This window comes from Uloborus diversus, chromosome 3, assembly GCF_026930045.1.
Source record: "Uloborus diversus isolate 005 chromosome 3, Udiv.v.3.1, whole genome shotgun sequence".
NCBI lineage: Eukaryota > Metazoa > Arthropoda > Arachnida > Araneae > Uloboridae > Uloborus > Uloborus diversus.
Window position 1 is genome coordinate 138334758 of NC_072733.1, and position 27632 is coordinate 138362389.

The window sequence follows — 27632 nt, forward strand, 5'->3', positions numbered from 1 at the left end:
TCGAAAGGATTGGCAATCACGCAGCCTCCCCAACCTAAATACTGAATCCTGAGAGTATCTAGAAAAATAATTAAAATATCCAGAGAAGCGAACGAAAAGAAAAAAAAAGCGAGCTCCCCTTAAAAAGTTTCCGTAATTAAGTGGTGGTTGGTGAGGCGAGAGAAAGTGTCCCTGGTGAATTCAATTCCTGGTCCACTTTACCTGCCAGATCCAGTCATTTCCCAGCAGCTGCAGCGCCATTTGTCACCGCGTTTCGTCAACGTAGCTCATTAAAGATGGGCCATATCATGAGTCATGAGGTCCCGGTGACACCTGAATAAGGACGCAAGGCTTCATCTGCCGACATGTATGGCCTACAAAAGATCCCAACAACTAACGTGTTACATTGCGTCTCGGTATAAGACCACTTGAAATATCTGTTCTCCCGCTGTTATAAGAGATTTTGTATAGTTGTGTTTAGTTACGCCAACATCATTCTTTTCTATCATTTGTATGTATGCTTAAGAAAAATACGTTTCTTGTCCACCAGACACTTTTTAACGTTAATAGAAGTGACCCATAAAGAATAGAAGCGAACTTGACCTATTGAACCAAAATAAGTTTCAAAAATTTATTTAAGCGCATTTTTATGCTTTGCATCTTTAATAAAAATTTAGCATCGTGGGAAATGGGAGAAAAAAAAGAAAAAATTTCGGAGATAATCTATAAAATCTTATATTTCTTTTTCCGTAGTAAAAAAAGTATTTTCCCCCCAAAAATAAAAAAGTAACATTCTAAAACGTTAAAAATCAAGATGAAAAAGTACGCATCTCTTCTTTCCCAACCATCTTCCGTTTCTTCATCAAAAAGTTAAGTTTTTTAATGGAATTGATCACTATTATAAGTCCTCACTGTTTTTTTAATCTTTTTCACTCATCTAAGAAGTGTAAAGGAGAATTTTCACACCATTGAAAACAGCTCTAGCGTCTCTCCTCTTGTCTGAGTTTCGATTGTATGCAGGCTTGAGGACATAAAACGTTTCGAAGAAGTGCTGTCATATCCTTTTGTCTTCTTTAATGGTATTGAATTGTTTTGATGGTCTTAAATTGCATCCGGTTAAAGTAGATATCAGGTTATGTTGCAATTAGGTTTCCCAAATGTCTTGCTTTTGTCAGGATTTTTGTGATTTTCAGCAACTTGACCTGCTCGTAACTATGTCCTGAAATTCGAATTGTCATTCTGATTTGTTCTTAACTTTCGTAAAAATTCAGGACAACAAACCTATAAGAGCTATTTATGATCCATGAAATGTGAACATTATATTAAATCTCTCTTATTAAAAGCCATGACTTACTGCAGCATACGTATTTTTCCCGTCGCTTATGCACAAGACTACGAAAAATATTAATGTTTGTATTATAAAACCTCTTTTGTCCTGAGGTGAAATGTATAAAAGTAGGAATGCGATGTCTTGTACCAAATACACTTGCAAGCGAATTTTTATAGGATTTTTGGCGAATAAATATTATCTTGCTGATTTTGGATCAAAGGTTATAACGCCAGTTGCAATAAGTATATAACACCGCGATAACACCCGGGGTATAATAAAATTACGGGTATCTATCTTTTTATTTATTGATTTTTTAGCTGGGTTATGTCGTTGCGACTAAATGGTGCTCTTTCGGGAAAACACCGATAAAAAGAATTTACGAAGGAAGCATCGAATAAGTTACTTCACTTGGAAAAACTTTCTCAGTTCCCATTACTCGGAGAAAAAGAAAAGAAACCTCGACCTTTTTTTCCTATTCCAAATTTTGCCTTTTTTTTTTCAGTGACACTCAGAACATTTCATATTTTGACATTCGCTTGGACTTTCTTCTCAAAATTAAAATATTCAGGCAGCACATAATTTAAATCTTGCAAAAGCAAGACGTATTAGTCAATTATTTCGAGAAAATAATCGTCTCAAAGCGACAGTAAGAGATCTGAATGTTACTCCTGGTATTGGGTGTCTTATTATTGCTCTGCCAATCCCCTCTCCCCTCACATACAGATTTTAAAAAGGTCTAAATTAAGCAAACACAAAAAGCGATTCAAAGCATCTAAAAGATATTCGAGTCCAAATATGTCCGACACCAGAACTCAACCATCAAAGCAGTCTGCTCCCCTATCCTAGTTTCCTCCTCCAAAAATGACCCATTCACTATACCTCCCCCTCCCAACTCTCCCTTTCTGTCCATATGGGACTACTCCGGAACCCGAATCTGCCTCTTGCGTTTCCCCGAAAAAGAAGGGAAAGGGGGAGAAAGTCACATGGTTCAAGTTTGAAACAGAAGAAATGAAAGCATGAAAGCGTCTGAGAGTTGCCAGAAGTTGCAAGCAAACTTGTTTTCAAACGAAGTTACAGCGCATTGTAATTCATTGAAAATTGTAGTAAGCTGTTTCTAAATTTATAAATATAATTGACATAGCAATATGACAGTTATTTTAATTATTTAAATTTTACTTAAGAGAAGTAAATACATACATAAACAAACACATTATTTTAGTAGTAAGTGGAACCTGTGTAGGTTGCCACTTTAGCAATCAACTTAGACAGGTGACCAACTTAAAGACGTTGATCTATATGATATCGGTCTAATTCTGTACCTGACAAAAGTAGTCAACTAAGACAGGTGGTTAACTTACAAGGGTAGCAACTTTACAGGTTTTACTGAACTAGCAATTCATTAAGTATAAATAAATAATCGATACAAATATCTGACGGAAAACTAACACATTTATGATGAAAATATCTAAAGTATACATTTCTGGTGCCAAACTCTAAAGTAAATTAACTTTTTAAAAAACGATCACTTTCAAAAGTCGACATGTGAACTTGTAGAGGCAATGAACCGAAAAGTAAACTTTCATTTTCTAAAAGTATAACTGTTTTTTACTAGTCTGGAATTTCTTTCCCAAAGCTAGAAAGGATAACCAGGTCTTTTCAGAGAACCTAACCACCAGAAAGGAAGAATAAGTACCGTGCCTTCCAGTCCATAGAATCAAGTCTGCTCCTGCAGTTGGAAACAGCTTGATCTACAGCCCAGAACATGGCTATCTTCCATACACTCGATGGAACATATTCCTACGGACCCATAAAAGGCTGCCCCGTCACAAAGAAAAAGGCAATGGCGCAGGAAGATTATGGGCAACAAAGAACAAGCATTTGCGGCAACCCTAGGGGGGACAAGGAAGCCCCTTTGTCCTTTTTCCAAAGCCCAGGCTTCCCTTGAAAAGAATTTCCCTGAATGGACGAGTGTTTCGACGATGCCGACATTTCTCACGGCCGATTCCAGAACTCGAGAGCTGACCAGCATCCTAAACAGAATTCTTTATCACCAGAAAGAAAAAGATCCAACTGTTCGTTCACTCGCTGTCTAGATTGACGAGACAACTTGGCAATGCAGTAACATTTATTTTTCAACAACGGAATAATGCATTAATCTACTGAAATGAAGTATTTTTAAATGCAGATTTTCAGACAATAAATACCAAATGACTTAAATTTATAATGACTAAAAAAAATTTTGGGTGCGATTTTTATTTCCGGGGTTTCTGGATCGAGAAAACATAAGGAGTCTGCATGACATTTTACAACATCCTTCCCACTACCAGAATATTGTAATGATGATGATATTTTTACGCATTATAAATAAATTTTAATTACACTAACTTAAAATGCACGCTCGAGGTAGAAACTTCGTCTAGGAATTATTTCTACACTACCATGCACCTTTTATAGATATAGTACTAACGAGAAATCTACCACGATCTGCTCAAATCCTTATGGTTTCGTTCAAGCTTAAATCTAAAGCCAAATTTCATTCTAGAACGTCCATTTATTTCTTATTTTTCGTTTTGTGACTGAAGCAAATAGCGATCCCAAATAACGGTTTTTTAGATCACTCCACTAGTAATTTCTCGAAATTCAAGTCCCCAAAACGCAGTTTTAGGCTAAGACGCATTTGAGGGGGGGGGGGACATGACCCCTTGAACCCATGCTTCATTGGATTTAATGTATCTAGAACCACAATAAAAGTGAAACACTGTCAATGAATATTTCAGAATACAGACCAAGTTTGGTAAATATAAATTGATTTCAAAATAGCAATATTAAAAAAAAAAAGGACAGAAAAGTATTATCAATTTCTCGAAACAATATTTCAGAACATTAGTTTAGCGAAAGCAATTAGATCAAACATTAGATTCTTATTGTGTAACTAAAATCGATCATGGTTAAGTAAGTTCATCCGTATACTTAAAAAAACTAAGCAAAATAAAATGAATAAATAATAATATAAATATTAATATAAGGAAAAAATATATTAACTTTACCCCCAATAGTATTTATTCCAAAACAAATAACTAGCTGAATTTCTTCATAAATCTTCTTCTAGATATAAAATATCAAAGCAATAGAAATACATTTAGATATCTTATATTAAGTTACTTTCTTTTGATATTTTGAACCTATGAAATGGGATCATGAATTCAGCAGTACTCCAAATTCTCGTATACAGAATATTTTTTCAACCTTCTTTCCCCCAAAAGAGCTTTATCTTGAAATCGGAGTCTACTTTCTTTTTGCTAGCTTTTTCAATTTTTCTCCGAAGTTTCCCGAACTGTTTATTTTTGATTAAATTTTAAACCTACTGAAGTTCACGAGCAAAGAATGATGAAAAAGAAGTTGATACACATTGCGTTTTAAAAAAGAAAAAATGGCAGATTAATTAAAGGATTTTGTTTATTTATTTATTCATTTGAATTTACATAAAATAAAACGTTTATTGCGTCTTTAGTATTAATAATTTGATCGCGCTTGAAACTCGCACACCTATTTTAAACGGTCACATATTACCTTCGGGCTTTTCTTTTTTTGCAAGAATGATGAAATATTTTTTTCCCACCGTGAGAAACACTTGCGTTATTTCAGCAATACACAGAATCGTCAGAATGAGTCAGTATATAAAATGGTTCTTACAATGAATACATACACGTACTTAACTCCCTAACTCATTACCTTACAGCATAAAGACTTAGGATGTATACACAAACTGCACATCAATACGATTTCAAAACAAAACGCAGATAATGCATAATATCTTGGTCCCTTTTGCCTGTACTATGGTCCATCGAGTAGGTTGACTACTGACATTTTTAATGAATAGTAAATCAAAATTGTGTTCAGTACATTGATGATGTATTCATGACCTGTCGGACGAATTGCCCCTGCTATAGTTAGAAATACAAATAAATACACTTATTCAAATAGGTGCGTTGACTCTTATATTGATGGAATGCAGGCCATTCAGTGAACACTTGATCAGCAGCATGAGGTTCTATTGATCAGGCTTTGAATGAACCTATTTCAATAGAACTGATGTCGATTCCCGCAGTGTGTGATAATTAGGCCATAAAAACGACTCTGCCTAATTATTATGAAGCCAATATGCCACCTGAAATGAGTAAAACGAATCTTTTAAGCATGTCTGCTCTCACGTGCTTTCCCTTGTGTCTCAAAATGACGAAAGGGTTATAAAAACGCGTGCGCTGTGGCATGCAGCTGCGCATGCCCTTCACTCATTTCCTTCTTTCGCCACGTTAAAGACGAAAAAGACATATCATTAGCGGTGGAACGCAAGACATTTGGTGAACAAACACACGATCAGCAACATGAGGTTATATTGATTAGACCTTGAATGGGCGTATTTAAATAGAACCTATAGTGACTTCCGCTGAGAAACATCTAACAATTATGTGTTAAGAGAAAACCAAGCCACACGGATATTCCAACACCTTTTTCGAAATGACTTTTTCTGTCCTGATCCATTTATGTCCCAAAGGCAATGACGCAAGTAGAAGTGATTGATCTTCAAACCAGATCCTTCCCAACACATCCTCAAAACAGATGTGATTCATCTTCATAGAAAAATTATGGGCAACGGAAAATTAACATAAATATTAGCCGCACTTCAAAGCAAAATATACAAAAAAAAAAAAAATAATTTCCTAATATTTGGCAAACGCCAGCTGAAACTGATATTCATACATTTTGATGCTTGAAATATGATAAAAACATGTAAACGCCTTGTTTCTGCAAGCATGGAAATTTTTAATTATAATTTAAACGGCAAGCTCATATTATTGAAGAAGCTCAGTATGCTTTAAATTTGCAACGGTTACTTTTAACTACACAGGGGAAGTAAGAGATAATGCATTTGCTATTAAACTCAAAGCTAAAACCCAATGACTGGCTTTTAAATGGTAATAAAAAATCAAGCTTCGTAAAAGAACAGAGTAAAAAGGTTGCAAGTACCGCTCTCCTACAATAACAAAAACGCCAAACAAGAGCTTTATACGGTGTTCTTAGCAATTTCTGGAGTCTTTTATGTGGACACCTGGAGTCGAGTGAACAGCAAGAACTGTCAAGGGTCAGGTAGGAAAAACGCCAGGGGTTCAAACTAACACAAGGGCTACCGTAGCACACATTGCTTACTTGTACAATAGAGCCCCCGACATACTCGGAATGATTTGCAGAAGGGGAGTGGGGGTAAATTCCGCAAAGGATAGCTTTTTCAAATAGGGAAGTTTTCGATTTTTCAATTTTATTTTTATATGATAGAGTAACATGTATGAACATCATAGGTGAAAAAAATTTTGCGATACGATAAGTAGTTTTTTTTTACATTAATTTTTAAAGTTCAAGCCCTTGTGACGTCAAATGGCATAGGAAGTGACGTCATGCGCTCTTCCGATAGGAGAGAAACGTTAGCGAACCGGTTCCCATGTCATGGGAGAAACCGAAGAACGTGCATTCGACTTCGAAGACGAAACGTAAAAAGCTTATCTCCTCGCATTGCTGGAACATTAAACCTCTCATCCCCTCGGAAATATTCGAATATCATCATTAATATTATTTGAGGAAGATTATTTAGATTGTGCTTTAACGAATCCGGCCTCCATAGTGTGTTCAAAAGGATTATTGAATTTATTAAAAATAAAAATATCAGCGCGCTAAAACTGTCCCTAGCGAAAACAAGGGATCTTCGGCGGAAGGCTGCCCATTCGCGCCCTGTGACGTAGGCTCATGACGTTTCAGAAGAGCGCACTTTTGCGCGTGGATTTTTAAAAATTCATTAAAAATCAACCACGGTGTTTTAAAATTCGGCGATGGTGAATTTTTTAGTTTTGAGGGTCAATTAACAATATCCAATAGCCAAAATATGAACATTTAATAGGTTGCAACTTCCCTATTCTCAAGACGTAAACCGAAAAATAATAAGCAGAGCTTCTGGTTCTCCGTTAAAAATGATGCCGGACAAACACGAAAATTCAAACACGGAACACGAATGTTGGCTTTAGTCATAACAGAACTTATATTACATACAAAATACCATATTAGGATTGGAAACACGTGCTAATATACTGAGGTTGGGGGGGGGGATTCAACATCATTGCCGAGGTCCAGGTTTTAACAGACATTGCAGTACTTATATTTTAATTTTATCTTTAAAAAAACGTAACCATGTTCCAAGTTTCTCTCTTTCCAAAACTAAAAAAATTAGTACAATTGTTTAAAAAAAATAGCATGAATATCCGATTTCTGACAAACAATCGCATGCAAGAGCTATTATTTCATAAACGAGAGTTTCAACGATAGCTTTTAATGTCGCGATAAGCTTATTCCGCGCTCAGTAAACCGCAGAATAAGAGTGATGATGACATGTAACACAATAATACCATATGTAATTGAGCATTTTCTCCTGGTTCTGCAATCTCTTCAGATCTAACACGTTATTAAGGTCTGATGAAAGACAGATAGCAACAAAGTATGACTTACGCAAAATGTGTTCCATTCTCTGGAGGAATCAAAATTCCGAAAGCGCTTCAGTCCTCAACTTTATTTAAATACAAAGTATATTCGAAAATAAAATGTTACATAACAAATGTATACTTTTTTGGTATTACTAAAGGTCCTCCCAGAGGCATTGTGTTTCCAAAAATACTTATAGCTTTTTAGTTACTTTATAAAAATCACTTAGTCAGCGCAAGAAAAAGTCTACCTTTCTAATTATCGCATATCAAGTCAAATCTAAAAAGATAAATTTTACGGAATTGAATTAACGATTCAACATATCTGGAAAAACATTTTTTGTCACAGCCACGTAATGTTTCAAAATGGTGCTTCCGCGAAAGTCACCACGTGTCAGTCCGAGACCCACGTGATAACAGGCCAGACAACTTCCTTCCCCCCCGCTTCGGTACGCCACCAGTCGTCGATCTATGAACTTGGCGCGAAATTTTGAAAGCAGTGCAGTTTACCAGTCAACAGTAGTTTTGCTTGCTGTAGCTGAAATAGATGAAATGGGATATATGTTACTTCGGATGCACATTTTTTAACACCATATTATTGGATTTGTCCACATCCACATACCGGAATGTAGTGGCAATTAAAAAAATATATACAAGTCTTAAGTGTCTGAGTGAAAGTGAGGAGTCAGCGATTTCCGATTCCGAACAACCTTCATGCGAAGAAAATATTGGGTGCCTTATGGAATAAATTTTTAAGTTCGGAAGTAAGTACTTTTCTTAGATAAACTAATTTACTTTTTACGCAGAGAAGTTCATGCAGTTAAGGTTTCTTACCTTTTCCTCACTTACACAAACATTTGTTCATCCGTTTCTAATATCTTTGTAATTTTTTATTTCAGCATACTGCTTTAATATTTGAAACGGTTAACTTGCAACTTTTTATTTCTTTATTTTTTTAATTTTCTACAATGCATTTATTCGAAATGGATTTAACAAGCTGACAATATACACTGTGTCAAAATTTTCTGCAAATATACTTTTGCTACCAGAAGTAACGTAACTTAGTGTTGATATTCAGTTGATATCTAAACAAGTTTATTGAAACAGGTTTTTAACTAAACTAATATAATACTTTCGGTCTCGATTAAATTGTTTCATAAGCTACCATGTGTTATTTTGATCAAAAAACGTTCCTTGGTGGGCTTCCGTAATTCTAAGGTAGAAGCTTAGCTTTGAATGCCGGAGGTCGTGGGTTCGATTTCCAGACATTTCCCCCCGACTACGCTACTGCAATGTTATTCAAACAAGCTGGTTCTGTGTGTAAATGAAAATATATATGTATGAATTTATTTTTTTCACTGTCGTCTTTAAGTTTTGTGCTATTTATGCATAAATTGCTGTTGGGTTGACTGCAGTCATAATTTCTGTGATTGCGAAAGATTATTTTTAAGCAGTGGATACACAACGTGTTTTTGCCAAATGCTTTATGCTTGTTTGTTATGCTTAAAAAGGGCAAAATATCTTGAACTATATATATTTTGAATTCCTTTGATTTTCTGTTAATCAGCTAGCAGGAACCTTGAAACTGTAACATGAATTGGATTAACGAGCTATCCATAAACGATGCTACAAAACTTTGAACAAATTTGTCGCCCCCTCCCTTGTCACACGTAACGCTGCTTTACATGAGTATATTGTTATAAACAACGCGTGATATCATACTTCTTGTTATCCCTAAAATGTCATTCTATAGGAAGTTTTTCGAAAAGGGTTACTTTGTCATCAATTAATGCTTTTTAAAATAATTTTACAAAAGTCTAAAATGATGAATTATTAAACCCCCCTCCCCCAACCCCAAATGACCATTAGCAGCAGAAAAAAGAGAAAAGTAGCAAAATTCCAAAAAAAAAAAAAAAAGGCTGCTTAGATATTATAAATACATTTCTTACGTACAACATACAGTATTCATGCTGTTGTATAATTCATACTATAACTATTGTTTCTCAAGTTGAATTTCTGTGTGTTTTTTTTTTTTTTTTTGTTTTTTTTTTTCAAGAGTGCCCACCGAGAGGGGAGGGGGGATCATGGTCTCATAATAATGATAGCTTTTCAACGGTTATAGCTATAAATAGCTGTGCCATTGAAAATTGAGGGGGAGGGGGAGATGGTTTTTGTGGTATTTTTCTTGAAGTTTTCACAATTGAAAGGGGTAAGGCACCGTTTATTTTGGGGGATGGCACTCAAGTATTCATATCTTTTTTAAATCATTAATTTGCTCAGCTAAGTTAACATTAATAATTTGGTATTACTTAATTTGATGTTATGTCTTTGAAAAATATTTCAGTCCTGTTTCCCGTTTATTTACATAAAATTGTTTATTTATTTTTTAAAATGTCATTTGAAGCTTATTCAAATACAATGTTAAAATTATTTTTTGTTTTGATGTAATTTTATAATGAAAGCTCATTTATTTATTTGAATACTTTTTAAGACTTAATGTTTCAATACAATATACGAGTAGTTTAGAATGTGATTAGTTATAAAATTGTTTTCAAATGAAAAATAGAACTTTGTTCATTTATCACTTCGTTTTAACATAATTGTAAAATAAAAACGTGTTTACTTATTTGAATACTTTTTAAGACCTAAGTATTTTCATGGAAAATACTATGAAAAAAGCTGTTTATTTTTTAAAGTATGATCATCGGTTCCTTTTTATGTTTTCAAATGATAAAGTGGAACTTTTAATACTAATAAAATAATAGAAGACAAAAATAAATAAGGCAAATAATTCAATTAAACCAAAATACTAATCGAAACGCGCACTTCCCAATATCATCATAGATCGACGAACGATGACGTCATTTGCTAGTTGGATGGCCTGTATATCTCGAAGGCCTCGGTCAGTCGTGCTGTCAGGGAGAGGTTTTGGGGTCAAAAACCTCTCCCAGCCTTGCTTTTAACACATACTGCCAATCCTAATACGGTTTTTTTTTCTATAAAAAAGGGCTGTTACTTAAAAACACACCCAGATGGTAACTTCTGGCTGCATTACCGCAGTGTGCCGATAGATTTCAATGTAAACATAACACAGAACAGAGGCGCAGCAACCCACCCAGAGACTTTGCCTTCGACCTTATTGCCCATCCTAAAACAGTAGTTTCTGCACATGTGAGGGCTGTTTTAATCGAAAAACTCCCTCTAGAAGATAATTCTGGTCGCGCTAGTGAGACTTACGTATATTGGCAGATTAAGCTGATCCCCGACTTGAACGCTGATTACTTCAGTGGTTGTTGATTCGGTTAGACTTGCGCAGTAACTGGTCTTAGAAACTAGAATTTCTTCTAAAACTATATTTCTCAAGTAGTTTGTTCTTATCAAGAGCGCAGCATGATGACGACAACAAGAATAACCGACTCAAGATTTCTCCAAAGAATAATTCCCGCATCTAGAAGCAAGGGTTTAATCGTATGGTAGCTCACAGGAAGGCCTGTAGTACTTTTAAATTTTTTGTTAACTGTAGACATCAGACAGAATCCAGACTGTTTACGAATGAGAATATGCTGTGAAGACTTGAGAGCTCCCACACTTCTTTTGTTAAATAATAAGCACCGCCCTGTATCTAAAAGCGACACCAAACACAAGTTTCGGTTGAAAAGATTTTGATAAATACTAAACAAAGGGCAAAGAATGTTTAAATGAGACTTCCGCAGTGAAAAGAATACGTTTGGAGTTTTTACTATGATGTTTCACATATCGCACGAAGAAGTTCCTTTCAAATAGAAAACTAGATATGCTCGTATGTCACCAGAAACCTCCGCCACTAGACAGAAAGATTACTGCCTTTCTGATCTATTGACGAGTTTTAGCACAAAAGACTGTGGTTCTTTTTCGTTCAACAATCGCTAAACGACGCTGTGTAGTTTCTAAACATTGCATAAATCTCGTAACCAGAGAAGAATCAAGAGACCAGCAATTTTAATAAAATTAAACATTCTAAAAAATCAGTTACAAAAGCATTAGTTTACTATGACAAGACAACAGTTTAAAACTTTCAGACGGCTAAGGTAAATAAAATGGTAACATTAACTAATTACATGCCGTATGTACGCATGTATGAGTCCTAAAATGGGTTAAGGGTTGATGAAAAAAAAAAAAGAGTGGACGTTCAAGATTTTTACATGCAACAAATTATTTATTTCGCTTTTATTTGAAAGCTAAAATTTATCATTAATCCTTATCACGAAGAAGAGAGGGGTACCCGTTGGGGGATCATTGTGACCTTCAAATAATTTCTGTACGCGGCAAATTCGGATTCGGTCAAGTTTGGAGACAACAGTGCAATATGTAACTTCGCACTTTTTCCTTTTTTTTAATAATTATTTTATTCATCCATTTCTTTATTTTAATTAATTATTTTTTGCATGATGCCTAGGGTCTGATCTTATCAGACGCAGGTATGTGTGCATGCATGTTCGTATTTATTCCGTATAAAGTTCGTAGTTTCACTCTGACAATTTAAAATTCCCCTCCCATAAATTTAATTCCAGAAGATCCTGGATGTGAACATTGAACAATTACTTCATATTTATATGTCTTTTTCGCTCAATATATTGAGAATTTGTAAAGACGCCAGACTAGAATTCTTTACAAATTTTAAGAAAAGAAGTGTGCTGCCTGTGATAATCTGAACAACAAGATTTATTGTGCCGTGGGCAGGTAAACGGCAGTATCTTCAGAAAGGAGTTTTTGAGGTGTTTGAAGAAACGCGTTTCGGATTCAATACTAGCAATAGGGAATTGTTAGAATTAGTCATTAGTTTTCGCACTTTTTTTTTCTTTTTTCAACGGAAACCAAATGAGCAAGCTTGTACAACAAAGCTAATGTACAACAAATGACAAAAATGCAAAGAAAAAAAAGGGGAAATTTCGCAGTTACTGCTCTTTACCTGCCAACGGCAGTATTACATTATTTAATGTTTTTTAATCAAGCGTAATATACAGTTCTACTATTGCAAAACAAGAGTTGTTAAAATGTAACTAAAATACTACAGACTGCTAAACTTACGGTTTTTTTTTATTTTTAATGCAGGGAATTGGAAACTTTATTAACACTCATATCAACATATGCAGTATTTGTGTATTCTATGGGGAAAGGACAACCGCATGAATTTGAAAAGTACTGATTATTTCCTAATGGAGCTTAAATTAGATATTCCCAAATAGTGCAGTTTGGCAATAATCCTGAAATATGCGCCTTATCCCTCGCCTCCAGTATGACGGGAAAGTTGCCAAGTTAGGCAAAACACACGATCGTTTAATAAGCATTTTTGTGGGGGCAATTAACGCGGTTGCCATAGCTAACGCACGGTGGATGATACTACCTTAACTATGATTATTGCTTCATTTTGACAGCGGTCTAAACATAATGCTCGGCCCTTTATGGGAGCAAGGTTAGATATTTAAACATTTCACTTACTCCAGAGGAGAGATTTAGGGCTGTCGAATAAGAAAATATAATTTGGTGCTTACGAACAGCACTTAAGCTAATAGTTTTCAGATGGAGGCTGGAGGATTTCGTAGTATTCAATGAAATGAGGCACTGGAATTTTCGCCTTTAATGCCATTTTCTACGCAGAATGCTCCGAAATCTCTTTCTATTTTTTTCTGTTATTTAAATGTTAGTAATCATTCCGATTTAACATAAAATAAAATAAAAAAATTTAATTCAAATGGCTCAAACTTTAATTTTTGGGAGGATAAAAATTTTCAATTTGCCGAATGGAGCTCGAAATTTTGCCGAATGGAACTCCAAATTTTTCAAAATCAAACTCCAAATTTCGCCGAATTATGATAACTTTTTCCGGAAAATCCTCAGACAAAATTTGCCAATAAGAACATTTTTGGGAGGTCTGTAATCTGTGTATCTAAATCTGTGTCTGTAAATCTGTGAATTAGCAAGTAACACAGGCACCATCTATATTGCAGGTCAACAAAAAAGATTTTAAAGTTAAGAATGTACACTCAAACCTGTTTTGGTGCGGTGTATGGATATTTCAATCAGATTGGGACTCGATTGACGAAATTTATAAAACGAACGATTTTTTTATGCGATCTCTATCCACAGCTTTGAATGCATTTCTTTTCTAGTAGCCTAAAACTATATGCCTATTCAACACTTTTGAAAGTACCGAAGCGTAAACCTTTTTACAAGAAACTACAGTAATAATTAACTAACAATATAAATGTCAGAAAGTTTTGAAAAACTTGGTATTTCATTTCATTTACATCTCTTTTATTTCAGCGGGCATATCTTTCAGGACGATTTTGTTTGAAAAGCGCTCTACTTAATTCAACAATTTTTTTACTTGATAAGGTTCCCGTCGTGCTCTATCATAGTTCATTAACAATGAGTTTTTCTTTTTCAATGTAAGAATATTGCAATTTGGCATTCATGTAACCAGAATTACTTTTGAAAATCATCATTTTGCATCCCCAATAAAAAGACAGGAGAAAAAAAATGGCGAACATTTTCCAGATCGCGCTAAAACACAAATAGTTCGGAACTTTACATTTTTTCTTGTTAAATTGCTTATGAATACTTGAATTTTATACAAAAGCACTTTAACTTTGTTCTTTTTCTAGTAATTCATCTCTTTCTGATGGGTTATTTTTATTTGGACTTGCAAAAAGTCGGGTATTAATCGATCGCGCCATTTTTGCGCGCCATTTTCAAAATGGCGCGATTTTAAAAATAGAACAAAAATCAAAACAGATATTTTGAACAAGTCAAAATAAAGTCAAATATACTGATTTAAGATTGCAAATGAGCAATTTTCACACTCATATGAGAAAATGTTTCGTTTTTGCGATCGCGATTTTTGCGTTGTGTTCATTCGCTTGCGATTTATTATTATTATGTAATTGCCAATGATAATTGGGAAGGGGGGGGGGGGGTCTGTTTTGGTTTTTTCACTAAGAAAAATTTCCAGGAAAACAAAAGTTAAGGGAGTGCTTTTTGCTTGATCAATCAGAGGCACTTGTTTTATATTTTATGGTAAAACCCATTTTTAAAGTAAATTTTGAGTTAATCTCATTGTAACTGACCAAATAGTTTCTCACATAACTGATTCTTGCAAGTGTATTATTTGAAAATAATTTTACAATGATAAAATCACAAAAAAATTAGGGCAAAAATAACCAATTTATTTTATTTCATGCCTTCCCCCCCCCCCCAGTTAAATATTTTTATATTATTCATTTACACACTAAGATTTTCTGTTTAAAATTTAAGGGACTCATTTTTTCCACCAAAGGACCCAAATCTATTTCATTAATGGGTCCCTGGGACCCATGTTACGGATAGTTGAGCGCGAACACTGATAGAGAATGGACGTGCTCAAGGTTGGAATAAACTATAAAAGATGTGGAGTAAGAGTTCTTGGAAGATGTGGAATGATCGAGGAGAGTCGAAAGTCCTGACAACCGGAACGTCACACGACCCTTTCACTTGTGAATCTCCGCTTTGTGGCTGCAGATATTGCACGCAAATTTTGTACTCCGAATCCCCAAGATCCAAAACTTTCTATTTTAACTTTCCGTCATAGGTTTTGAGCATCAGGAATGAGTAGAAGAGTCAAGAAGCCGATAGAAATAGAATTGAGTTTCTTCAAAAAACAGTAATAAAAGTAATAATTATCCGTGTCCAGTTGGGTCTTTTTAAAAAGTCCGTTTGAGTATTTCATTCAGTCGCCAAAAGAAGATATTTAATCGCCAAGAGGCGTTTATTTTCAGGTAAAATCCATTTTGGTTCTTGAGATTTATTTTGGAATTGGATTTTGGGCTTTATTCATGAAAAAGATGCATTTATTAAATACTTCAACGATAAAACATAGTATTTTCACTGACTAAAACATGAACTTTTTTGAACAAGAAATCTCTAATGGAGGCTTTTTTCATGCACATATATGTGACTACGTATATGTAAAAAGATCTTGTTGGGATTTTTTTTCCTGCCTATTTGTCTTGTAATATATGTATAAAGGTACCAAGGCATATTTGCCTTTTAAGCAAAGGACAATTTTTACATTTTTTTTTTTTAATTTGAACAGATACAATTACTCAGAGATCAATAAATATTATAATATTTTTTCCCCTTCCCGTTTAGATCCCATTTTTTTTAAATTTTCATAACTGAGTAACTACAACAGTAGCAAAGTAGCAATTGGAAAAAGATGAATAAATTTCAAGAATTGCTAGTTTCATGAACTTGGGTTGGACGAGCCCAGTCAAAAGTTTTACGAAAAATCAAATTGACATCCCTGGTCACTTGATTATCCCCCCCCCCCCTCCCTTTCTCCCAGACTGCAAAAACAGCAAATCATCATTTTTCGTTTTCTTTTTTTTTTTTTTTTTTTTGCAGTTTTGACCTCTACTTTTACGTTAGCTTTACTGAACAAGCTTGATTATTTGGCTTCGCTGATAAAAACGTCTAATTCCAACATTAGTTCCACTCTTGTTAGTATGGAATCCAAAACCCGTTTCCCAAATATCTCAGGATTTTTCACAGGGTCCTATTTTTGTGAATATTGTGAAAAGTCTCACATCTTTTAGTGAAATTTCAAAATGTAAACAAAAAGTTATCCATCAATATAGATTAGATTTCTGATTTGCTTACTCATTTATTAAAAAATGAGTCCATGAAATGTTCCATTTGGTCAATCGAGATTTTGTAAAGGGTCCTTTTAAACTAATTGAAATTTTGTGAAGGATCCTTAAAAGGACCTACATTTCCTCTGGCCAGACCCTTGTATCTCTAAAACTTATTCAGGGTGGCGACAGGAACTGTGAAAAAAAAGTTCCCTGACTTTTCCCTGATTAAGTTCACCAAATTTCCCTGATTTACGTTACCAATGATAATGGTTTTCCGTTACCAATGATAATGGAATTGACATCCCTGGTCACTTGATTATCCCCCCCTCCATTTCTCCCAGAGTGCAAAAACAGCAAATCATCATTTTTCGTTTTCTTTTTTTTTTTTTTTTTTTTTTGCAGTTTTGACCTCTACTTTTACGTTAGCTTTACTGAACAAGCTTGATTATTTGACTCCGCTGATAAAAACGTCTAATTCCAACATTAGTTCCACTCTTGTTAGTATGGAATCCAAAACCCGTTTCCCAAATATCTCAGGATTTTTCACAGGGTCCTATTTTTGTGAATATTGTGAAAAGTCTCACATATTTTATTGAAATTTCAAAATGTAAACAAAAAGTTATCCATCAATATAGATTAGACTTCTGATTTGCTTACTCATTTATTAAAAAATGAGTCCATGAAATGTTCCATTTGGTCAATCGAGATTTTGTAAAGGGTCCTTTTAAACTAATTAAAATTTTGTGAAGGATCCTTAAAAGGACCTACATTTCCTCTGGCCAGACCCTTGTATCTCTAAAACTTATTCAGGGTGGCGACAGGAACTGTGAAAAAAAGTTCCCTGACTTTTCCCTGATTAAGTTCACCAAATTTCCCTGATTTACGATACCAATGATAATGGTTTTCTTTCTTTGCTCTACTTGAAATCCATTGTATATCTGTATAAAATGCAGTATTTTTAACGTTTTAAGCTGTGTAAAGTTGTTGAACTAAAGATATATTTTCAAAAGATGTTACTTTTTTTTTAATAAAATGGTTAAAAAATATATCAAGTCAATCTTTGGGGCGGGGGAACCTACAAAACAGTACATTAAATTTTTCTACAATGGAAAGATTATAGAAAATTAAAAAAAAAAAAATACTTCACTTCCAGAAACCACTTAGCATGAGAATTTTAAGAAACTATTAAAATTACTCTTAAAAACATATGTGTATTTAAGATAGAACTAAAAAGTAATTAAAGTCATTTTGAACTAAGTTTTCAAACAGTATAATAATTGTTGCAAGAATAACAAGCAATAGTGAAAGAATAGAATATTTATGCAAAACAGATGAAACCATTTGACATCCATTCATAGGGAGCTTTTCTCTAATCAAGAACATAGGTTTTAATGAATGAATACAGCATTTTAACAATAAAAAAAAAAAATTACTTAAGTACACAAGTTAACTCTATTTAAAATCATTTCAGTATGTAATGAAAAAAAAAAATCTTAGATTGCTTTTGTAACAAAAAACTTTGAAATGCAAGAAGAAAAAAAGCAATTAGTTAATTTCAAAACATATAAAAGAATACAACTTGGTTATAAAATTAAAGAATCACTTAAGTCTGAAGAAAAGAAAACCTTTATAATCTGCGGTGGCAACAAATAGTATAACGGCAAAAAACAAAGTTTTTTTTATTGAAAGTTCAGTTTTAGCAATTAAATTGAAAATGCAAAGAAGTGATAACTTTTAAGCTTTTATAGTATTAATTCAAAAACCAAAGATTTCTTCTTGAGATCGTGATTACAGTACGCTAATCACTTCAAGACAACGGAATAAAGGCAAAGAAGCTAAGGCATTAATGAAGGCTTCCTCTTTGCCTGTATGGTTGTTTATTTTACGTAGCATTGAAAGCGTAAAAGGAAATTTCAAGCTAGGTAAAATAAACAACCTAACAGACACAGATGCAATCTTAGGAAGTTCATCCTTTGGTTAATAAGTAAGATTCAATACTTTGACGTTGAGGAAAAAAGATGCACAAATATGCGGCAGTGTATAATCACACCTCATTAATTTTACTTTTTTTTTTTTAAACAGATCATTGGCAGAAAATGCGTAGGGAATTAGAGTACTTAATTTTGTAAAGCAAAAAAAAAAAAAAAAAATTTTTTTTCTTCATAAAATAAATTTTCCCTGATTTTTTGTTATTTTTTCAAAATTCCCTGATATTTCCCTGACTTTTCCCTGATTAATAAAGTTCCCTGACTTTTCCCTGATCTCCCTGATCTGTCGCCAGCCTGTTATTTCTGCAGATACTGCCACTTACCTGCCCATGGCAGAATAGAGCCGGAATATTACACTTCCCTCCCCCTCCCGCTCGTCTCACTCCGATTGTGTCGATACTTAAACATTGAACACCTCCAGAACCAAAACAGCAGCATATTCGAATTTATAACTGAAATTCAAAAAAAAAAAAAAAAAAATTAAGAAGCGTTTAGGAAAGCAATAGCTTAAAATTTCACAAGCGATTTATATTTGGGCTAAATCTTAAAATTTCCCGGCTCAACTGATCTTTTCATATCCCGACGCCACTTGAAATTGAACTTTTCCTCAAAATAACATATTAAGAGCGTCAATGCGTGGGATGCAACTCGTAAATCATTCATTCATCCATCCGTTAGTAAGGAAGGGCAAACACATAACAAATGCACTCTTCCTTATTTAGGTGCACCACAGCTTGATGTCGTGCAATATAATATAAATCCGAAACGACTTCCGATTAGGCGTGTGTCAGTTATTGCTACACATTCTCTAATACGAATCAGAGAATGGTGCAGTGTGTATAATAATCTACATCATTTTTGCTCATTCCCCAAATAAGCAGCAGAAAGGGTATTACCAAGGAAACTGACAATGGGTATAAATCAAAGTGATGTAAATCCGGCAGATGGCAAGGGAGCACAAGAAAGAAAAATCAATAAGAAAGCCGAAGACATTTCAGCGTTTATACTTGCGGAAGTGGTTGAGGGAAGCGTATTCCATGTAGTAAAATAAAGGGTTAGTCACAAGACTAGGCCCATCATTTATGAGGGCCAGTTGACCCCCTTGACTTTGAGAAGTTTAGGTATTTACATCAAGTGGGCGTGGTTTTGATTATTTTTCCACCCTTTGACACTACTTGGAGAACGTCGAAATAACGAACCTGTGTCAAACATTGGGTCTGGGCCCGGTAGCAGAAACTGCGAGACGCGAGTCGCAGATTTTTCAGCGGCCTGCAGATAATTTTACCAAAGAACAAAAAGAAAGGAGGAAAAAATAAAAGAAAAAAAAAAGAAAATGCAACTTGGCAAAGATCATTTGGAGATCGTTTTTTGACCGGAAAGGCGATGGATGCTTCAGCATTTTAGCAAGAAACATAACCGCCATATTTGTTCATTCACAAAATAAAACAAAGCAGAATGCGTTGGTTTCCTTCAGTCAAAACTACTACTTTTAGTCATTGAAATGGATAGAATGAGAAAAAATAATTACATGGACCCAGAAAATACTTTCATTTTCCCAACAGTTTTTTTTTTAAATTAATGTTTTAAAATGTCCGATTTTTCAAACAAGGCGTGGTCTTTATAACGTCACAAAGGATGCAATTTTGCGCATCTTTTTACTACGTTTCCACGTTATGAAAATCAAGCAGCGAATTAAAATTGCGCTCTACGCTTGCTATCAACCATATCGTTGCCAATACACGTGAGTCAAGATGTGAATTAAATATTTTGTTCTGTGAATGGCAACATTGAATGACGTTTCATCATTTGTGATGTCACACGAGAGAAGTGTAAACAATGGAAGTGCACCGATTTAAGTAATTTTTTTAAAGTATTAAACTTAAATAAATTATTTAAAAAATGGTCAGATCCTATGTTTTTAAGCATGCTCTTTCAGAAAAAAATACTTTTATAATTTTGGAAACGACCCCATTGGATGTTTTATTTAACTACAAACTAAATAAAAATAACTCAATGTGCATCAAATCGTTTTTTTTTAAACTAATTTTCTTGAGAAATGGAAAATTTTTTAAATTTCACTTTATCCTCATTGCTTTGGACTCAAAAGCGCTGAAAACTTTTCAACTAAAGTGTAGTCTCATGAGGAGTTTAAATTTTTTTTGCAATAAATTCAGAAATTTATGTCTTAATTTTTGACGTAGCCGCCATGTTTGGTCATTCCCGAGATGTTGGTACGCAAGACTCTTAAGTGCTTATCTTTAGAATATTATCTTATTTTCATTTGCTTTAGAGGCTAATGTGCTGAAAACTGACTATTTCATCTAAATTGTAGTTTTCTAAGGATTTTGAATTTATTACCACTTTAATGTAACAAAGTCAAAAAACTATTTATAATCATGAATTTAACGCGCAGACGCCATGTTTGGTCATTCTCAAGATGGAAATAGACGATACTGTTACTTGCCTAGGTTTCTAAAAACAGAATTGGATATTTACCTCAATACAAACTATTAAAGATAACATAAAATGCACAATAAACTATGTTTTTTTTTTTAAATTATTTTCATGAAAAATGTAAATTATTATCTGCACAATTGTATTTGATCCTCATTGCTTTGAAGGCTTTGCTATAAACTGAAACATCCATCTAAAATGCAGTTTCCTGCCAACTTCTCCGTTTACTATTTATTTATTCATTTTCAAAAGAAAAAAAATCAAAAACCTATTTTAAAATAAATGTTTCATATTCAGGGGTCTGGCCAGAGGATATTTGGGTCCGTTAACGGACCCTTTACAAAAATCCGATCAACCAAAACGGACCTTTCACAAAATCCCGATCAAACAAAACGGACATTTCACAAAATCCCGATCAAACAAAACGGACCTTTCACAAAATCCCGATCAAACAAAACGGACCTTTCACAAAATCCCGATCAAACAAAACGGACCTTTCACAAAATCCCGATCAAACAAAACGGACCTTTCACAAAATCCCGATCAAACAAAACGGACCTTTCACAAAATCCCGATCAGACAAAACAGACCCTTCACAAAATTCTGATAAACAAGATCGGATCTGTCACAAATTGTTTATTGAAAGAGCAAATCTGAAAGCAAAATAACGCATATTTCTGTGTATAAACCGATAATTTTTGGAACCTTTTTTTAAGTCACACACACACAGTTTATACAAAATCGGCTAATTTTGAAAAAAAAAAAAAAAAAAAAAAAATCGGCACTCTTGCGATGCTCCTGCAAGCGATAAATAATTGCTACTGCCAAATAAATATAATGGTTGTTTGTTTTATCACAGCTAATTAGCGGCGGTGTTGTAAACTTTTCTGAAAAGGCATTGGTAAGCACTTTTCTCCGCTCAAGATTTAATAAACAATAATAATACATATCTGCGAAATGAATTAAGAACTGCAAAGGAATAGTAAGGATGAGGAAAAAATATGATCGATTCAGATAGGGTTACCAACTTCAAAATTATCACCACTTAGCGTCTGGCGTTGAACCTTTAATAATGACTTGATTAGAAAATATTCTCATCATTTTGCCAGCTTGTCAATATTTGCGTTTTTACGGTGCAGTGCGATGTTTAATTATTATTTTGGGAGAAAATTATATGGGTTTTGATTTTTCGATGCTAACAAGGATGATTAACTTTAAATCAACTCTTTTAATTTCCGTTTTTTTTTTTCTTTAGATGTCTACATTTTGAAAAATGCAATCTTTTAACATCCGATATGAGAATCATATTTTGTTCTTTTTTCAAACTTACTTCGCTTTATTAGGATTCAAATAAATGAAAAGTCTCTTTATTTCTGTTAGAACTCTCATTTCAAGTTTTTAAAGCAAAATTCCATTTTCTGTTATGAGTCAAAAATTAAAATGCTGAATAAATGGTTTATTTTATTTTATTTTTTGGGTCAACTGTGTCCACAGATATTAATGATATGTTTATCATAGGACTCTAAAATGCAATTTTAAAATAATTTTATCAAAAACATTTCTTTTACAAGCCGTTTTTATACTTTTGATGCCTTCACTTTGAGAATTGCGATCTCTTTGCATCCGCTATGGGAATCCGATTTTACAAAATTTTGATGATTATTACGCTTTGTTAAGAGGTAAACAATTGAAATATCTTTTAATTTTTGTTAAAATCACGGAATTTATAAGTTTTAAACGAAATTCTGTGCTTTTTAAGAGTGTCTTGGGTCAAAAAGTTGAATGCTGAACCCTATTCTGAATTTTATTTTATTTATTCATGTTTTTGTTACAATTATTTTAAGTACTGTACAGAAATATATCTAGTATAATTTAACATAATGTAGAATGGCAGATAAATATTGATACTTGAAACAGCGATGCCCCCCCCCCCCCGCCAAATATCAGAAAAAAAAATCCGGAATGATTTTCTCGACGTAGAAGAGGAAAACACTCAACTTTAAGTTTAATTGATACCGTTTGTGCCATCTCTAAATTCTAAAATTTTCTTTTGACAAAAAAATTTTTTTTTTTTTTTTTTGCGAAATTTTTTGATTTTTCACAAAATTAATTCATTTTTCACAAAATTATTTGATTTTTCACAAAAGACGGACCCTGTGAAAAATCCTGGACAGACCCCTGATATTTAAATAAATATATTAAACTATTATTTTTCATAGTGCGCAGAGTTCTACGTAATTTTACGAAAACAGTGAAAACTGCCCCCCCCCCCCCCTCTTTTATACTTCAAAACTCGGCGATAGTGGCGGCCACAAAGTTTTTCGGGACAGACCTATTGGAAAATTTCCGAGTCTTGACCTTTACAAAGGACTAGTATATTTTATGAAAAATTAATGTAAAACTAATAATGCTGCAGATTATTTTCAACTGCCTAAAATAGTGTCGCAGACTGGTTAGAAAGTTTCTGCTACTGGGGGTCTGGGTGAGTATGATGAAGAACATCGTATGTTAATTTCATTCGTCATTTATGGAGATCAGGAGGGGCAATACCCCTCCTCGTCCAGCTTTGAGAAATCAATGCATGCCCATTAATGTGGGCGTAACTTGTTGCTCTTCGACATAATATGCACTGAATACCCCCTACAGAAAATGACATGATGGGGTTCACCGCAATCTGAATAAAAAAAAATTGAGTAATTACATTCTTTCATTCAGTTTAGAGAAAAAGAGCATCATCTGCCATTTGCTTATTCAGTTGTGCAACTAGAAATTCCTTTTGCGGAGGGGGGGGGCTGAGGTTAACTCCTTACACTCCCCCTCAGCAAATACAACTCTTCTGTACTATGAATCAACATATGCAAATACTATTCCTAACCACACTACACATTATCGATAAATAAATCAGATAGAAACCAAGAACAAATTGAATGCCTAATGCATGACTGCAAACAGGGCTTTATTTCACACAAAAACAAGAGCCTCACACTCTACAGCAGTTATATTCAATACATAAAAAGTCTGAATGTTCTCTAATAAGTAAATTTGAATACAATTAAAAAGTTCAGGAGCAGAGATCCAACTAAAATAAAATTCTTACTGCAGGAATGGAAGGGCAAAAAACCCAATTTCGTACCTCGATAAAATTTGATTTAATTCATGCATGCATTTGTCCCTCTTAATATGCTATGCACATAAGATCAATAACAAAAACAAGAACCGGGACGAAAGAAATTTACTTGGTAAAAAACGATGCAAGGTCAAATATTATGACACAGGAACGAAATTTTAGGACATTCTACTGAATATGAATTAGATCAAGCAGTAGCATAAACCAAGATCAAATATTTACAGAGGTCAAAATCATCGCACTCATTAGAACAAAGTCCTAAGTTTAAAATGGAAAGATTCACTTACCCGACTGGATATTTGCTGAAAGATCGAAACACTATATCCAATTTTTTGAAATTTAGTCATCAACGAAGTTTTCCACACCGTAAGTTCCGACGAGTTCCGAAGTCAAGTGAAAATAAATCTCCACTCTATCCAACAGCAGCTAACCGCACCATGCCGTTCACAGTATTTTCCGAACGCGAGCAACAAAAAACATCGGGAAACACTCCGAGAAAGATGCTACGTTTATGACTCACTGTGACCTTTGGTAATGAATGTAGTATTGGCAAGAATAAAGTTCCGGCGAGCGTCGCTTTCCACGAACAGAACGCTCGGTCGCTTGGCAATCACTGACTGACCCGCGCCATCCAATGAAAGTCCTAGGGGGGAGGGATTGGCCCGTCATACAGCGCCATCTCGTGGGAGCTCGAAGAGATATTTATATTCCCGCTAGTCAATAGGTATTCGACTTACATCAAACTCTGACGCAGGCGCATAGAAGAGGAAAGAGATTTTTCGATTGGTTGAGAGACGAGGAGAAGGATATGAAAATACCGATGAACCTCTGGGCTCGGATAATAGCGGGTTCAATTTTTTCCGGGTTTTCGAGAGTTTCATTCAAAGAAATATGCGCCAATAAACAAAGCCACTTTACTCCGACTGATGACGATTAATTCTCTTTATTTTCTTTACGGGTCGAAAAACTTTAGTTTTGTTTTGTATCATCGATTTCAAATGCAAACATCCACGTTATTGACGCGGCTCCAGAGAAGGTCCCCCCCCCCTACTCCAAAGGTAGCAGAAAGCTGCGTTTCAGCGTTTATATTTCGAAAATTTCACCATAGACTCTTATTTATGACTAAAAATGACACGTATGACCAAGGCTGCCCTTGGGATTCTTTTTAAAGCCCAAAATTGAGCTTATAAAATTCCCAAGATCGAGTAAGAAAACCCAAGATCAAGTAAATTATCAAAGAAATGATTTTGTTACTGGTACTATTGCAGTTGGTGAATTATTAGTGTTAAAAATGATAAAGTGAAACATTGAGATAATGAATACTAAAAATTACCTCTCAATAATTATTTCTTTGGAAAATTCGGAAGGGTGTTTTTCTTTTTTTTTTGGAGGTGGGGTAGGGGGGGGGGGGCTCACTCTTGGGGAAGGGGGAATTTTCGAGGTATTTGGGGAACCAATCCAATCCCCCTCCCCCCAAGTGCGCACTTGCTTTTTTTTTGGGGGGGGGATTGGATTCGCACCCCTGACGTCGAAAGAACGCAACGAGAAGGTCTTTATTAATATTAAAACCTAAACACGCAAGAGCGCCCATATAGGGGGCAAGGGGGGGCTCAAGCCCCCCCCCCCCTTTGAAATGAGAAATTCCTTGCTTTTAGTGCTTTTTTCTTTGCAAAAATGGTTAAAAAATCTCTTTTCCAGCCATTAATGAGTAAGTTATTAAAAATATCTAATTTTAATATGTCTAATCTGTACTGCAATCGGTTTCTATGGGTAAAATGTTCTGCTAAACCATGAGGAAAATTTTTGAGCCCCTCCCCCAGTGGCGGATTGGTTAAAGAAATTGGCCCTGGCATAAAGGGATGTCGCGGCCCCATAGCTTCTATAGATACTATTTTTTGCAAAAATGATTGGGAAACAACATCAATTAAATATGAGGAAACTGTTCAAAAAAATTAAATACTTTCTTTTAAACAAAATTTAACAGATGGGATTCTTTTCTGTGTTTTAATGGTGAACAATTGATACAAGATAAGCTAAACCTTTGAGAAAAAAAAAGTGATGGTAATAATCTATTTAAGTATTTTTAAGTTGCCTGGTACTGTATTGATTATTTTCGTAATGATATCTTCTAACATTACTTCAGTTAGAATAGGGAGGTTATTAGGGATGTGAGGGGGGTGTGTGTGCGACCCCTTAATTTTTTCAAACACATGTATCAATACAGAGAGAGATAGGGAGTAGATTGCTTTTCTTGCATATGGGAGTTGTTAAGTATTAGCATTAGAAACTTAATTGTAAGTTTAACATTGAGCCAGAAATATGAGATCCTGGGGTCTCTCCCCCGAAAATTTTTCAAACTGTAATCCTAAAAACGCAATTTTAAATGATCTCTGGTGATGTTAGGGAGAGCGGAGGCTCGAAGGCCCTCTTCTCTTCCGGCAATTTTTTGGAAATGAAACTGAACTTGCATTTATATATTACCTTCAATTATGTTAGGAAGATGGGGTCCGGGAAAATTTCAAAATATTAGCTCTGAAAACGCAGTTTTAAACGATTTTGGGTGGGAAAGGAGAGATTCGAGCAATATCCACCAAGAATTTTTTTGTTTTTCGAAATTGAAATCTTAAAAAGGTAATTGTGTAAGCTGTTTTTTTTTTTTTTTTTTTTTTTTTTGATAAAAACTAGGACATCGACAGTTATTCAAAAGTTAAGTTCCAAAAACGAAACTTTTACCGATCTTTGATAATTTTAGGAGGAGGAGCTATGGCGAGGCTCTCCTTGGAATTTTTTCGAAATTGAAGCATTAAAAACGAGATTTCTGACGTGCTTTACTGATGATGACGAAGGGGGGGGGGGGGGGGGTCTTTGAAATTTTTCGATGCTGTAGATTCAAAAACGGAGTTATAATCGATCTTTCATAGTGTTACTAAGAGGAGAGGATCGAATGCTTTCACCCGGTAAACAACCATAACTTCGGAAAGAGAAATTAGAGGGGTAATATTTAATGCGGAAAGATGAGGTTATGGACAATCGAAGATATAAAGGTCTGGTGTACCTGTTAGTCCATGACACCATGACATGGACTTTTACATGATACAGAATCTGAAAGTGAGAAACGAAGTAGATCGATAGGGAAAGGACTATGGCCAGTTACAAAAATTGCTTGGTGTGTGGTGTTTAGATTTAAATTTGAGGTTTTACTTTCATTTTTGGGAACATGTCAAAAAATCTTCTGATGTTATGGGCAAAGTGGGGATTTGGGGGTTTTCCTCTCTTTTTTTTTTTTGAGATTGAAAGCCCAAAAAAAGTAATTTTAGACGATAATGGGAAGGAGATACTTAAGGGACCACCGAAATTTTTTCGACACTGCTTTTTGATCCCTCTCTTCCCCCCTTTCGGCTACGTCCCAATCTTCTTTTATTTATTTTATTGATAAAAAATATGAAACACCCTCCAACAGTGTTCTCTTTCAAAATCATTTACATTTAGATTTTCCACAATAAAATTTTCCATTTCCAGCCTAGTAGTTTTATTTGCTTGAAATGCAAGCTATCTGCGGCCCCAGGTAAAAAAAAAACT

At 34.4% G+C, this 27632-nt stretch overlaps 1 protein-coding gene across 1 annotated transcript in view; it reads right to left on the minus strand.

The window, feature by feature from the left end:
- The window catches only part of LOC129218625 (plexin-A2-like), a 536492-nt gene extending 512018 nt beyond the window's left edge, over positions 1-24474 (minus strand). Inside the window, exon 1 of the mRNA XM_054852946.1 lies at positions 24341-24474. The gene's annotated coding sequence lies outside the window, so the exon portion shown is untranslated. The remainder of the gene's footprint in view (positions 1-24340) is intronic.
- Positions 24475-27632: the final 3158 nt, after the last annotated feature.